Here is a 12,400-nt window from a genome sequence, read left to right as displayed (position 1 = left end):
ATGTTGAAAACAGTTTTTTTTTAAACAGTGATAAACTATTATTACAAAAAGAAGAAGAAGAAGAGGAAGAAATTAATACTCTTGTTCAACATTCAAATTAACAGTGATTCTTGTGAAAATCTTAAACACAACAACATTTTTATAAAAACAAATAAGTACTGTATGAGACTTTCAATGTACGTAAAATCTTATGAACAATACATTTTGTTACTATATATAAATATTTACACATAAGTAGGGGTTGAATGCAGAGTATCAGACCTCTATCAGGCTTATATCCGATTTGACAAAAAAGTCTATATCATACCAGTATAACAATGAGCTTTGGTACATACCTACTGAAATTTCTACTTAATGAGAAAAGAAAAATTTATAAAGATGACGCAGGATTGTGTGTACATGTTGTAACCCTCAGGCCGGCTCTCTCTGCTCTCATCAAAGTCACAGTGACAGCTGTCAGTTGCCATCATGAGCCCAGCAGGGACAGTTCTAGATAATTCATGTTAAACAGATGGATGAGAGCGAGAGAGAGAGAGGTCAGAGTCACACCGTCTGCTGCCTTTACCACAAAGCCGGGTTAGCGGGTTAAGTTTATTTAGCACAAATCCTGGGAGTTTTAGGTACCATGAAAGTGGCTTGGCTTTCAGCAGCATTCATTGCCATAGTAACTTGCTCCAGGGCAGGTTATGTTCTGGGTAATAGATCTCAAATTCAAATTGGGCCAATCAGATGTGAGCAAAATGACACACATCTGATGCAAAAAAGTCACTCCCCCAGTTTCTTTTCCTCCAAATTAAAGGTCACTACAGTGTATAGCAATTTTAGTTGAACAATTATTGTAAAGCATTTATTTTAAATGAATATTAATATATACAGATCATATTAAATATACATAAGCTGTGGAATCAATCGATAATACTTTAAAAATAACTACATATGACCTTACATGTTCGAGTCACTTTCGCTTTTTATTATCTAACTTGACAAGTTTCACTTGTGACTGCACTAATAGAACAAGATCATTTCTTTTATTTGTCCTCTTTCATAAACTAGTGCTTTTTTTTTTCAGTGAAAATGCATTTAAATTCCAAATATTCTTCAATCTGCAACATGCTGTTTCAGTGTTTGGCCAATAACACTCTTATCAGTAAATCAAACCAGATGTGTTCAGAATGATGTCAGTAGAGGCTCTGATAAAACATCTGCTGCTTCTATGCCTTCTGCGTAATTTATATTAGAAAATAAAACTGTCACCAGTAATGTCATAATAGCGCATCCCTAAAGAGACAGATTTTCCGGCAGCTTTTATTGCAGAGTATAGGAATAGTTCACGCAAAAATAAAAAAAAATCTTCTGAATATTTATAAAGATATAGATGAGTTTGTTTCTTCATGGGAACAGACTTAGAGAGATTAAGCATTTCATCACTTGCTCACCAGTGGATGCTCTGCAGTGAATGGGTGCCGTCACAATGAAAGTACAAACAGCTGATATGTAAAAACATCTCTTTTTATTATCAATGTTGAAAACAGTTGTGATATAAAATATAATAGTTTTTTTTTTTTTTACTTATTTGTTTTGAACGTAATATTCATCAAATAATACTGAAAAAAGTATCATGGCTTCCAAAAAAAGCTAAGCATCAAAAACTTTTTCAAAAACTACATTGACAGTATAGGCCAATAAAAACCATTATAAATAACTGAACACCAATAAAAGTCAAATTATCTTTAACTTTATCATCACTGGAATAAATTACATTTTAAAAGATATTGAAATAGAAAAATGTTAAAATGTCACATGTTAAAAATATGTCATGATATCTCAATTTTTTGTTTTTCATCAAACAAATGAAGCCTTGGTGATCATAAGAGCCTTAAGAATATAGAAAAATCATTCTAGAAACGTTTGATCATTAGTAGGTACAGTCTCCATTTTCCACAAGTTGATATGATTCTTTAGGGCAGGGGTATCAAACTCAATTCCTTGAGGGCCGGAGCCCTGTAGAGTTTAGATTCAACTCTAATTAAACACATCTGATCCAACTAATCAAGTCCTTCAGGCTTATTTGATAACTACATGGTATGCGTGTTCAGAATCAGAATCCAAATGAGCTTTATTGCCAGGTATGTTTACACATACGAGGAATTTGTTTTCGTGAAGCTCCACAGTACAACAGAATGACAGCGACAGAACATAAAACACATAATAAAAGAATAAAAAATACAAATAAGTAGATAGTGAATGACAATATACAAATTTACAATTGTAGGCAGGTATATTACAAAATGCAGTTATGTATGTACATGTGTATTATGTGCAAAATGTAAGTGTATACTAAGTATGTGTGTTAGATAAATAAGTGTATGTGTATATAAATATAAAGTGTAGTGTGTTCACAGTTATTATCAGCTGTTCATAAGATAGATTGCCTGAGGGAAGAAACAGTTCCTGTGTCTGGTCGTTCTAGTGCTCAGTGCTCTGTAGCGTCGACCAGATGGCAACAGTTCAAAGAGGGAGTGTGCTGGATGTGAGGGGTCCAGAGTGATTTTACTGGCCCTTTTGCTCACTCTGGATAAGTACAGTTCTTGAATAGATGGGAGAGTTGAACCGATGATTCGCTCAGCAGTCCGGACTACCCTCTGTAGTCTTCTGAGGTCAGATTTAGAAGCTGAGCTGAACCAGACAGTTACTGAAGTGCAGAGGATGGATTCGATGATGGTGGAGTAGAACTGTTTCAGCAGCTCCTGTGGCAGGTTAAACTTCCTCAGCTGGCGGAGAAAGTACAACCTCTGCTGGGCCTTTTTCACGATGGAGTCAATGTGAATGTCCCACTTCAGGTCCTGAGAGATGGTGGTTCCCAGGAACCTGAATGACTCCACTGCAGTCACAGTGCTGTTCATGATGGTGAGTGGGGGGAGTGCAGTGGGGTTTCTCCTGAAGTCCACAATCATCTCCAGTGTTTTGAGCCTGTTAAGCTCCAGGTTGTTGAGAGTGCACCAGACAGCCAGCTCTTTTACCTCCTGTCTGTAAGCAGACTCGTCACCGTCCTTAATGAGGCCGATGAGTGTGGTGTCGTCTGCAAACTTCAGGAGCTTGACAGAGGGGTCATTAGATGTGCAATCATTAGTGTACAGGGAGAAGAGCAGTGGGGAGAGAACGCAGCCCTGGGGAGCTCCGGTGCTGATTGTACGGGTGCTGGATGTGTATTTTCCCAACCTCACTAGCTGCTGCCTGTCTGTCAGGAAGCTGTTGATCCACTGACAGATGGAGGTGGGCACGGAGAGCTGATTTAGTTTGGGCAGGAGGAGGTTTGGGATGATCGTGTTGAAGGCCGAGCTGAAGTCCACAAACAGGATCCTCACATAAGTCCCCGGTCTGTCTAGGTGTTGCAGAACATAATGCAGTCCGATGTTTACTGCATCGTCCACAGACCTGTTTGCTCTGTAGGCAAACTGAAGAGGATCCAGCAAGGGCCCAGTGATGTCCTTCAGGTGGCCCAGCACCAGTTTCTCAAATGACTTCATGACTACAGACGTTAGAGCCACAGGCCTGTAGTCATTTAGTCCTGTAATTTTGGTTTTCTTAGGGATGGGGATGATGGTGGAGTGTTTGAAGCATGAAGGGACTTCGCACAGCTCCAGCGATCTGTTGAAAATCCGTGTGAAGATGGGGGCCAGCTGGTCAGCACTGGATTTCAGACAGGCTGGTGTAACACAATCTGGGCCTGGTGCTTTTTTCCTTTTCTGCTTCCGGAAGACCTGGCGCACCGCATCCTCGCTGATCTGAATTGCAGGTGTGGGGGAGAGGGGGGATGCAGGAGGTGTGAATGTTGAGAGTGCTTGATTGGAGAGGTGTTCATGATGGGTTGCATCAGGGTTGGAGCAGGGTTGTTGGAGCAGGGTTGGAATAAAACACTGCAGGGCTTCAGCCCTTCAGGAACTGCGTTTGACACCCCTGTTTTAGGGTCTTAATGGAAGGTATGTAACATAGTTTGGTTTAAAATATCTCAGTGTAAAACAACACCCTTTTTAATCTCTCAAAAACAGCTGTTTTCAGAGCAAGGCATTTTGAAGAATTTCCCTTTAAATGCAAATGAGCTCTGCTGACCCCGCCCCTCTCTTCCAGCCATTCTCAGCTGAATTCATCGTGAAACTTGCTAATTAACATTATTATGAAAGGCGATTAGCAAAGATTCTGAAAAAACCTTATACTCCTACTCATACCTATACTTACCTATATGATGTTATTGGTAGATCAGGGAGGCATTTCCTTCAAAAACGCCTCAATCACTTAGGAGACATTCTAGCCAGCATTTGCTCTGGTGGTGAACCAATTGTGGACTGATGACAGTCACTCAGGGGTGGAGCTTGGGTAAGAAACCAGTTCAGTCCAGCACTACTGTCAATCAAACTATAGTATATTTGAGAAAGGGGAAATTATTTAAAGAGATTAAGAAAAATGAAACAATAAAAACACTTTTTGGATTTTTATCATTATATTGTGGTTGTGTACACATGCTGCCAACACACATTTCAGTTCAAATAACTTGTAAAAGAGCATGTAGCATCCGATGACCGCTTTAAACTTAAAATTTTTACTTTTAAAATGGTAAAAGTATTTGTTGCCCATAAAACCCCATTGTTTATATTCTATCCAGACAATTTCCTATATGCTCTGATGTCAGTCTGTACATAATGTTACATATTCCATTTAAGAAAGTGTTTATGTAGCTCAATTGGTAGAGCACTGCGCTATCAAGCGAACTCTTGGGGGTTGGAATCCCCGAGAACACATGATAGGTAAAAATTGATAGCCTGAATGCACTGTAAGTTGCTTTGGATAAAAGCGTCTGCTAAATGAATAAATTTAAGACATTGTTTCATAAGCTGTCGTTTATTCTTATGCAAATCTGTATTAATTTACTGTTTACCTGTCTTTTGTGAGCAAAGTCGTGTTACCGCGTTCTGTTTATCAAAGGAACCCGCAGTGACGTAGAGTTCCCCCGCTGTTTTGATAATGCCTGACTGCTCCCCAGCCTTATCTGGCATTCACTCCAGTCTGTGCGCAGGTCCCGCGCGCGAGTCTATTAACTAACAGCAGAGCGCGGCGCGAGCGCTGGAGATTCCTCCGCTGCACTGACGGATTGGATGTGATGACAGGGGGACCGGCACGCGCCACAGCGCTTTGGCTTCTTGGCACGCAGGATAATATAGGCTATTTAGTGCTCTTTTGTTTCGTGGAGGAGCGTCAGAATCCCAGTGCCATCTGAAAATATTGGGGTAAGTGTGCGCATTTGAACCTTTTCATCATAAATCATGCAGCACGAGACACTGTGCTTAATATAACAAATCTGAGAACCGATTTTATCCTTTAACATGCGTCTTAGCTACACAATTTAACGTTTTTGGGTATTAAAATTAAACTCATTGGTACTGAAACGACACACAAAAGACTAAAATCACTAAACAATAATTGTGCGGGCGCTCGTGTGCGCGCGCTCCATGTGCAAGACGTGAAAAAGTGCACAAGCTGCAAGATGTGGCATGGAATGTGCATCTGAATTAGTTTGATTTGCTAGCATTAGAATGTTTACTCACAGACTGTTTGTTTAGATTCCAGTGCATTGCGCGCCATGCTGTTTATTGAGCTACGAGTTCGCTCACTCCACCAGAATAAATGTCAAAGACAATGTAGTAGAATAAATGTTCATGTCTCTCAACGACTGTGCGCAGAAAATAACTCAAGATAAGGGGTCTTTGTAGATAAAATAACCTATTTATCTCAGGTGGCTCGTGACGTCGCGCAGTGCACGCTCATTTATTGCGCATCTGTTCGCGCGCTGGCTTTGGGGAAACGCGCTCCCTTTTGTATTGTTATCTCTTTTTCTTCGCGGAATATTCCACCGGTTTCACCGTGATTGATATCTGGGCTCGCTTGTCACTGATTTTGAGTTGTGGGAAGCGCGTAAAACAGCGGTTCTCCTTTCACCTCCATAATTTGAGGATGAACTGTGGACGGTCACAGCTGCACGAAACTAATCTCGGAAGCGTTCATCAACAACTTGACTTTAAAACGTTGCTTTTGTGTAAGTAGGCTACGTCCTAAGCTTAAATTTGTTTGGTAAAATGACCGAACTGATGGACTTAAAAGTGCTTTAAGCATTTGAATACCACATGTAAATTGTTAATTCAAACGGACAAATATAACTCAAATATAGGTTATGTCGTGAAATAATCGTGCTGTCTTTGCAAACAGAATAAAAGAGAAAAGGTGAGCGGCCCGCCCTTGCATAGCCAATCAGAAGGGTTTACTGCCTGTCAATCATTTTGTATATTCAGGTTTGTTGATATGTATTTGGAGGCTCGCCTTTAATGGTTGCAGAAATGTGGGCAATTACATTCATTGTTCATTCTGCAGATGCTTATCAAAATCAAGGGATTGGTGTCAATAGCGGAAGTTAGCAAACGAGTTGCATTAATTCAACTGATATTTTTATTCATTTATTATTGCTTTGAATGTATTTTTTAAAGTGTCGATAATTTATGGAGGAAAAAACTGCCTATTTTTGTAAGCAATTTTACTGTGAAATTAAACGTAAACTCACATGAGTCACATGAGATCCGGAAGTACATGATCATATCTCTGCATTTGCATGAAGTTAAACTTTTCTCGGCCTTGTCATGTGCCTACATCCTGGTGCCGGAGGTCACTGATTTTCATGCCACTGGAAGTCACCTTCTCTTATTGAAAACTGAGTTCACTGATGGTGTAAACAGGACTTAAAACAGCATTTGCATTCACTTCCCAAAGCTGTGATTAACAGACTGAGAAAATTTAATGTGCTTTTGACAGGTCATCATGAGCAAAACTCAAATGGTAGTATATGTTTTACTTTACACGCCATTACTGTCCACCGGGTATGAAATGTTTCCAGCATGCTTTTTTGCTGATAAATAATAACGACCCTTCACGTAATCATCGACACGATTTCCATAAAGACTGGAGCTTCAGTTTAGCTCAGGCCCACGACACATGCAAACACATCAGGCAGCTGCGATCATGTCCTCAAGGGATAATTTGAGGATTTTTAACATCTTTTTTTCGTTCAGCTGCAAAGCGCTCACGAGATGTGGTGCATTTGATAGCTGTCAAATGGCGTTTATGGGTTTGTGTCATAACCCATTGCATTAGAAGGGGAAAGAGTTCAATCTGACAGGAGCTACACTGTCTGCTGTTTTGCAAATGCTGCAAATGGTAATGGTTTAACATTACATTTTTGGGAAAAGATACCACTTGAAGGGACATTTTCTTCATATATAACTAATTTGGGACATTGTATTAGATATATTTATGTGCAATCAAACAGAGACCCATCAGTATCAAGGCAAACACTAAAAGGCAGTTCACACAGAATGTGTGTTTGTTTTTTATTTTTTAATTTTTTTTGCATTTTAAAATGCTTTTTTGCGTTTAAAACATAAGACAAAAATGAGAAAAAAAATGCAAGGTCTCAATTGTGTCAGACGTGAGTTCAATGGTTAAAGATGTCCATCTAGCATGCGTTTACATTTTCTTTCTTTTTTTAACTTTTTAAAAGCAGTGCAGTCGAATGGAAAAATGCAACTCTGTATGAACAGCCTCTAAAGGAGAAAATGCAGACTCACCATTAGACTAAAGAATCTGTACTTCACAAGGGAAATTCACTTGCGCCTCTCTGAATATTCCAGGAATTTATCAATATCATCTCATGGTATGAATTACATTTGCTTCAATAAAAATGAACAAAACTTTATAAAACTGAACGTAACTTTTTCAGAAACTATCAAAAATATGCCATTACAAAAGAAGAAAAACACAATGAAAATGAAAAAATAACAATATTAAAAATAACACAGTTGCACAAATGTAACAGGCTCTTCAAAAATGTTTCATTTTTGTTAATATTTTTCAAAGATTCGTTTTCGCTGATCGTGGATTCTGAATGCATTGCCACAGATTTCGCTTTTGCTTCGCAGTTTTTCGTTTGGAGTTTTGCCACAAACCTCTCGTGAGGGCGGGGTTAACGGTAATCTACTCTTATTGGATAGTGAGCTTTTGATGGACAGGTGCTCTCTGACCGGGAAGTACAGAGTACAGACTGAGTACATCACTCAGTGGCGCCAGAGAGTGGCGCGCATATTGTAAAGCTCTCGCTGTGAATTGTATTACTAAATATGTAAATAATATTTGACCTTCGATCGTCTCAGTCTGTAAAGATGAGCTCTTGTCCTTCAAGGCAGCTTGAAGTAAGCCTGTGTTACTGAATGACAATAATTACCTGCAACAACTGTTGCACATTGTAACATTAAAAACTTGTATCGATGTATCGATGTTATTGGTTACTTCAATAACACAAGCTTACTTCAAGCTGCCCTTGAAGAACAAGCGGAGGAGGAAGACGATGCCGCTCCATATCTCCTCCTGAGAGCTCATCTTTACACGCTGAGATGATCGAAGGTCAAATATTATTTACATATAAAGTAATACAAAGCACGACGTATTGCATACAAATCACGGCGAAATATTTTTTTCTTTTTCTTTTTTTTATTAAAGCTGCGGTAGATAACTTTTGACGCTCTAGCGGTTAATAAACAGAACTGCTTGCGTCTTGCGGAAGAACATCATAGCCAGAACTACTTCTCTCTGTTTATGTCTATGAAGAATCACAAAGGTGCTGGGTTACTCCGCCGCGGTATCCCCGAAGCAATCTAAAATAGTCCGAATATAAACACTTATTATAGTGATTCAGGACAAGCTAAAAACACGGTTTGGAAAATGGATTCATGGTGTACTCGCTTATTATATAAATTTTTCTACATTTTGAACACAAACAAAGTAACGGACCGCAGCTCTGATTGGTTGTTTCTTAACGGGAGCGATGTATTTCTGCAAATGGCAATAGGACACTGGGAGGAGCCAGAGGAGCTTGATTTTTTCACAGATTATCTGTCTCATATTCTACTGTCAGGACATAATGACAGGTTTAACAAATATGTAAAAAATATATACTTTTACAAAAGTTACCTACTGCAGCTTTAATGCAGAGAACAAAAACACACAAAAGTATAAACATACATCACATAATATCAACCACAAAAAAAATAAAATAGAACCAAAGGAAAGAGGGCCAAAATCTAAACAAATTTACAATGATCAAAGGCTGAGCAAATTCTAACAGTCCTTATAGCTTTCTTATTAGTAGATACTGAGATTACATTCAAATGGTTTTCCATTTATTTTAGAAAAACAGAGAAGGTTTACAGTTGGAGAATTTGCATTTGTCAATGTGAAATTTGTTTAGGAAAAAAAATTTAATTAATAACAAAACTGATATTTTCGTTTGTGGTGTCAGAGTCATAATACCCAAATATAATGTTTTTCATATGTACTGAGAAGCCTGGCAAAATATTACACTTGACAAACACACCAATGTCGTCCCAAAGTTTCTGAGTGCAGTGACATGACCAAAATAAGTGTACAGCTTAAAATAAATGTCTTGCACTTTGTCTGTGAAAAATAATTTTTGGGGTAGAGACCAGATTAAATCACCACGAGAGCTTTCAATATGCGCGGCGTGCGCCACTGAGTGACGTCTATACTTCCCGGTCAGAGAGCACCTGTCCATCAAAAGCTCACTATCCAATCACCTTAGATCACCGTTAACCCCGCCCTCACGAGAGGTTTGTGTCAAAAGTCCACATGAAAAACTGCGAAGCAAAAGCGAAATCTGTGGCAATGCATTCAAAATCTGCGATCAGCGAAAACGAATCTTTGAAAAAAATTAACAAAAATGAAGCATATTTGAAGAGCCTGTTACATTTGTGCAACTGCGTTAATTTTTTTCATTTTCATTGTGTTTATCTTCTTTTGTAATGGCATATGTTTGATAGTTTCTGAAAAAGTTAGGTTCAGTTTTATAAAGTTACGTTCATTATTATCAAACTAAATGTTATTCCATACATCTGCTGAAATGTATTTCATAGTGATGATGAAAAAAATCAGCAATGGCAAAAAGTATAGATGAAGCTTTCCACCGTGTCCTAACTAGATGTTGACCTGTTACTTTACCATGTTAATAATAGATTTTATTTTGTGTTTTCTTGTTTCTGTAACACCTCACTGAGTGTCTCTGTTGCATGTTTGTTTTGTACAATATTAAAATATTATAATTTGCATTTAGGTATATTTATTTGCATGACTTTAACCCTCTGAGGTCTAAGGGTATTTCTGGGGCCTGGAGAAGTTTTGTCATGCCCTGACATTTGTTCTTTTTTCAGTTTCAGCTTATATCACTTTAATCAGCAAAAACTGGGCTATAAGAATATGTGAGCAGCATGTTTGTACATGATTGTGTTTTTGAGAAAACAATGAAGATGCCAATGAAAAACCTACTTAAGATCTTGAAAATAACCTATAGGAAACAAGAACATTCAAACTGTGACCAAACAAGTGTATTCCATGACAAAGACTGCGTCAGTCACTGTGTACCTGTTGTAAAAAAAATTAAATAATAATATATATATATATATATATATATATATATATATATATATATATATATATATATATATATATATGAAGTAAACTATTTTCGCTGTGACTCCAAGACAGCAGTTTTGGCTCCTCCCATGCACTCTTCTGATTGGCTGTGATTTGTGATTGATTGTGTCTGTGGTTGCATCTTGCGTCTGGTGACAGACAATATGGCTTTTCATGGAAGTCAAACACAATTATTGAGTCACATGGCCAAAAGCGAACAATTATTGACCATAATTAACTAAGAATAACTACGAAAGAACAGTATTTTTTCATTAACATGGCAGCCCTGGCTTTTGATCTGCCAAAGTTTTGATGGAAGGGAACTGAAGTATGTTTCTCTCCTTTTCATCAGCCAAACTTCACACTACGGCAACACAGCTGCTTGTAGTTGCAGCTATTTTGAGTGTTTAGTGCTAAAAGATCCCTCAAGGCTCTCAGGTAATCCTTGATTGAGGCCGAAAGGTATTCATAGACATTTTGGATGAATATAGGCTGACATCCCGAGACAACACCTTATAATCACACAGATAGGCCTTCAGATGCTCCAGTGTTTGCCTTCCTGAAGCATATGTCGTTTGCTATCTAACCTTTATGACCTTGAGGAAAGCCCAGCAGAGCCAGTCCTTTCTCGGGGATGGCTTCAGTACACAATCAGATAAGTGAGAGAAAAGACAATGGCATGAAATAAAAAAAAAGGAACAAAAACAAATAGTCGACTAGTAACTGGTTTAATTTTTTTTTTCTTATTTTGACATTTTTAGCTTCCTCACAGCATGCTGTGTTTCAGCTGTTAGACAGTTTGCACGGTTTGTAACCCTCTCTGAAAAGTGTTACAGCCGTGCAGATTCAGACGGATGTCATATCACATGCATCATGTCTCAAGCTGTTTTTCAGCGTTCTGCCATGAGTGTTGTGTTTTAAATCTGTTAAAAGTAATCCAGACGTCGAAAAACATGTCTCTTCCATTCTGTTGCTCTCAAAGTGTTTTCAAAATGAAGTCTATATGCTCCTTGGAAATCCGGTATCATTCATATAAACCACCAACTAATTGATTTTGTAGGTAGTTGACCATCGCTAATGTGTTTTACAGTCCATTAGAGGTGGCTCTAGATGGACTTTTGAAATCTTTGGTTATAGATAAAGAAGAGCTAAAATTTTGACTCACATTTAGTTCACACTGACATCAGTTCATCATTTACTGTCATGTCATTTTGACCCCTCTGTGAAAGTATCTACTAAAACTTTTAGATGCTTTCATGTAGTAAAACTGTATTCCTGTAGTCTTAAATTCTGTGGCTTCCAAAGGTCACAAATGTTCATTTGATTGATCACATTTTATGATGATTTAATTTAATTATCAGCTCAGATAAACGGAGTTCTCACGGGTTTGGAACGACATGAGGGTGAGTTATTAATGACATAATTTTGATTATTGGGTGAACTAACCCTTTAATCACTGTCCATTTGAAAGGAAAAGAGCAGGCCAAAATCTCATTTAGCGTTTCACAATTGAGAGAAAATAAAGCGGCATGGGTTTGGAACAGCATGAGGGTGAGTACATGGTGGCAGAATCTATATTTCTGAGTAAACTATCCCTCTAAACTGCTTTCACATGCAATTCAGTCGTGATCCCACAATTAACCCTGACCAGGGACCAACCGCTGCTGCCATAATAATGGAGAGCACACACACTCTGCAGAGAAATGTATGAATATAATGCTGGTTCATTTATAATATAAACAAAAGAGGTTAATTTGTCTGTGTTCAGGGAGAATATGGAGCTCAGAAAGAAATGCTCTGGAGCAGAAAACCATCACTG

General features: G+C 38.2%; 1 protein-coding gene across 3 annotated transcripts in view; it reads left to right on the top strand.

Annotated features, from left to right (window-relative positions):
• Positions 1–5,037: 5,037 nt before the first annotated feature.
• LOC127934252 (A-kinase anchor protein SPHKAP-like) overlaps positions 5,038–12,400 on the top strand; it is a 47,770-nt gene continuing 40,407 nt past the window's right edge. For 2 of the 3 annotated variants that reach the window (XM_052531515.1, XM_052531514.1), the window contains exon 1: positions 5,038–5,282. The gene's annotated coding sequence lies outside the window, so the exon portion shown is untranslated. The remainder of the gene's footprint in view (positions 5,283–12,400) is intronic. The other variant, XM_052531516.1, reaches the window with a different exon arrangement.

This window comes from Carassius gibelio, chromosome A18, assembly GCF_023724105.1.
Source record: "Carassius gibelio isolate Cgi1373 ecotype wild population from Czech Republic chromosome A18, carGib1.2-hapl.c, whole genome shotgun sequence".
Taxonomy (NCBI): Eukaryota; Metazoa; Chordata; class Actinopteri; order Cypriniformes; family Cyprinidae; genus Carassius; species Carassius gibelio.
The sequence above is the reverse complement of the archived record's forward strand: the minus strand, read 5'-3'. Positions and strand labels throughout refer to the sequence as shown.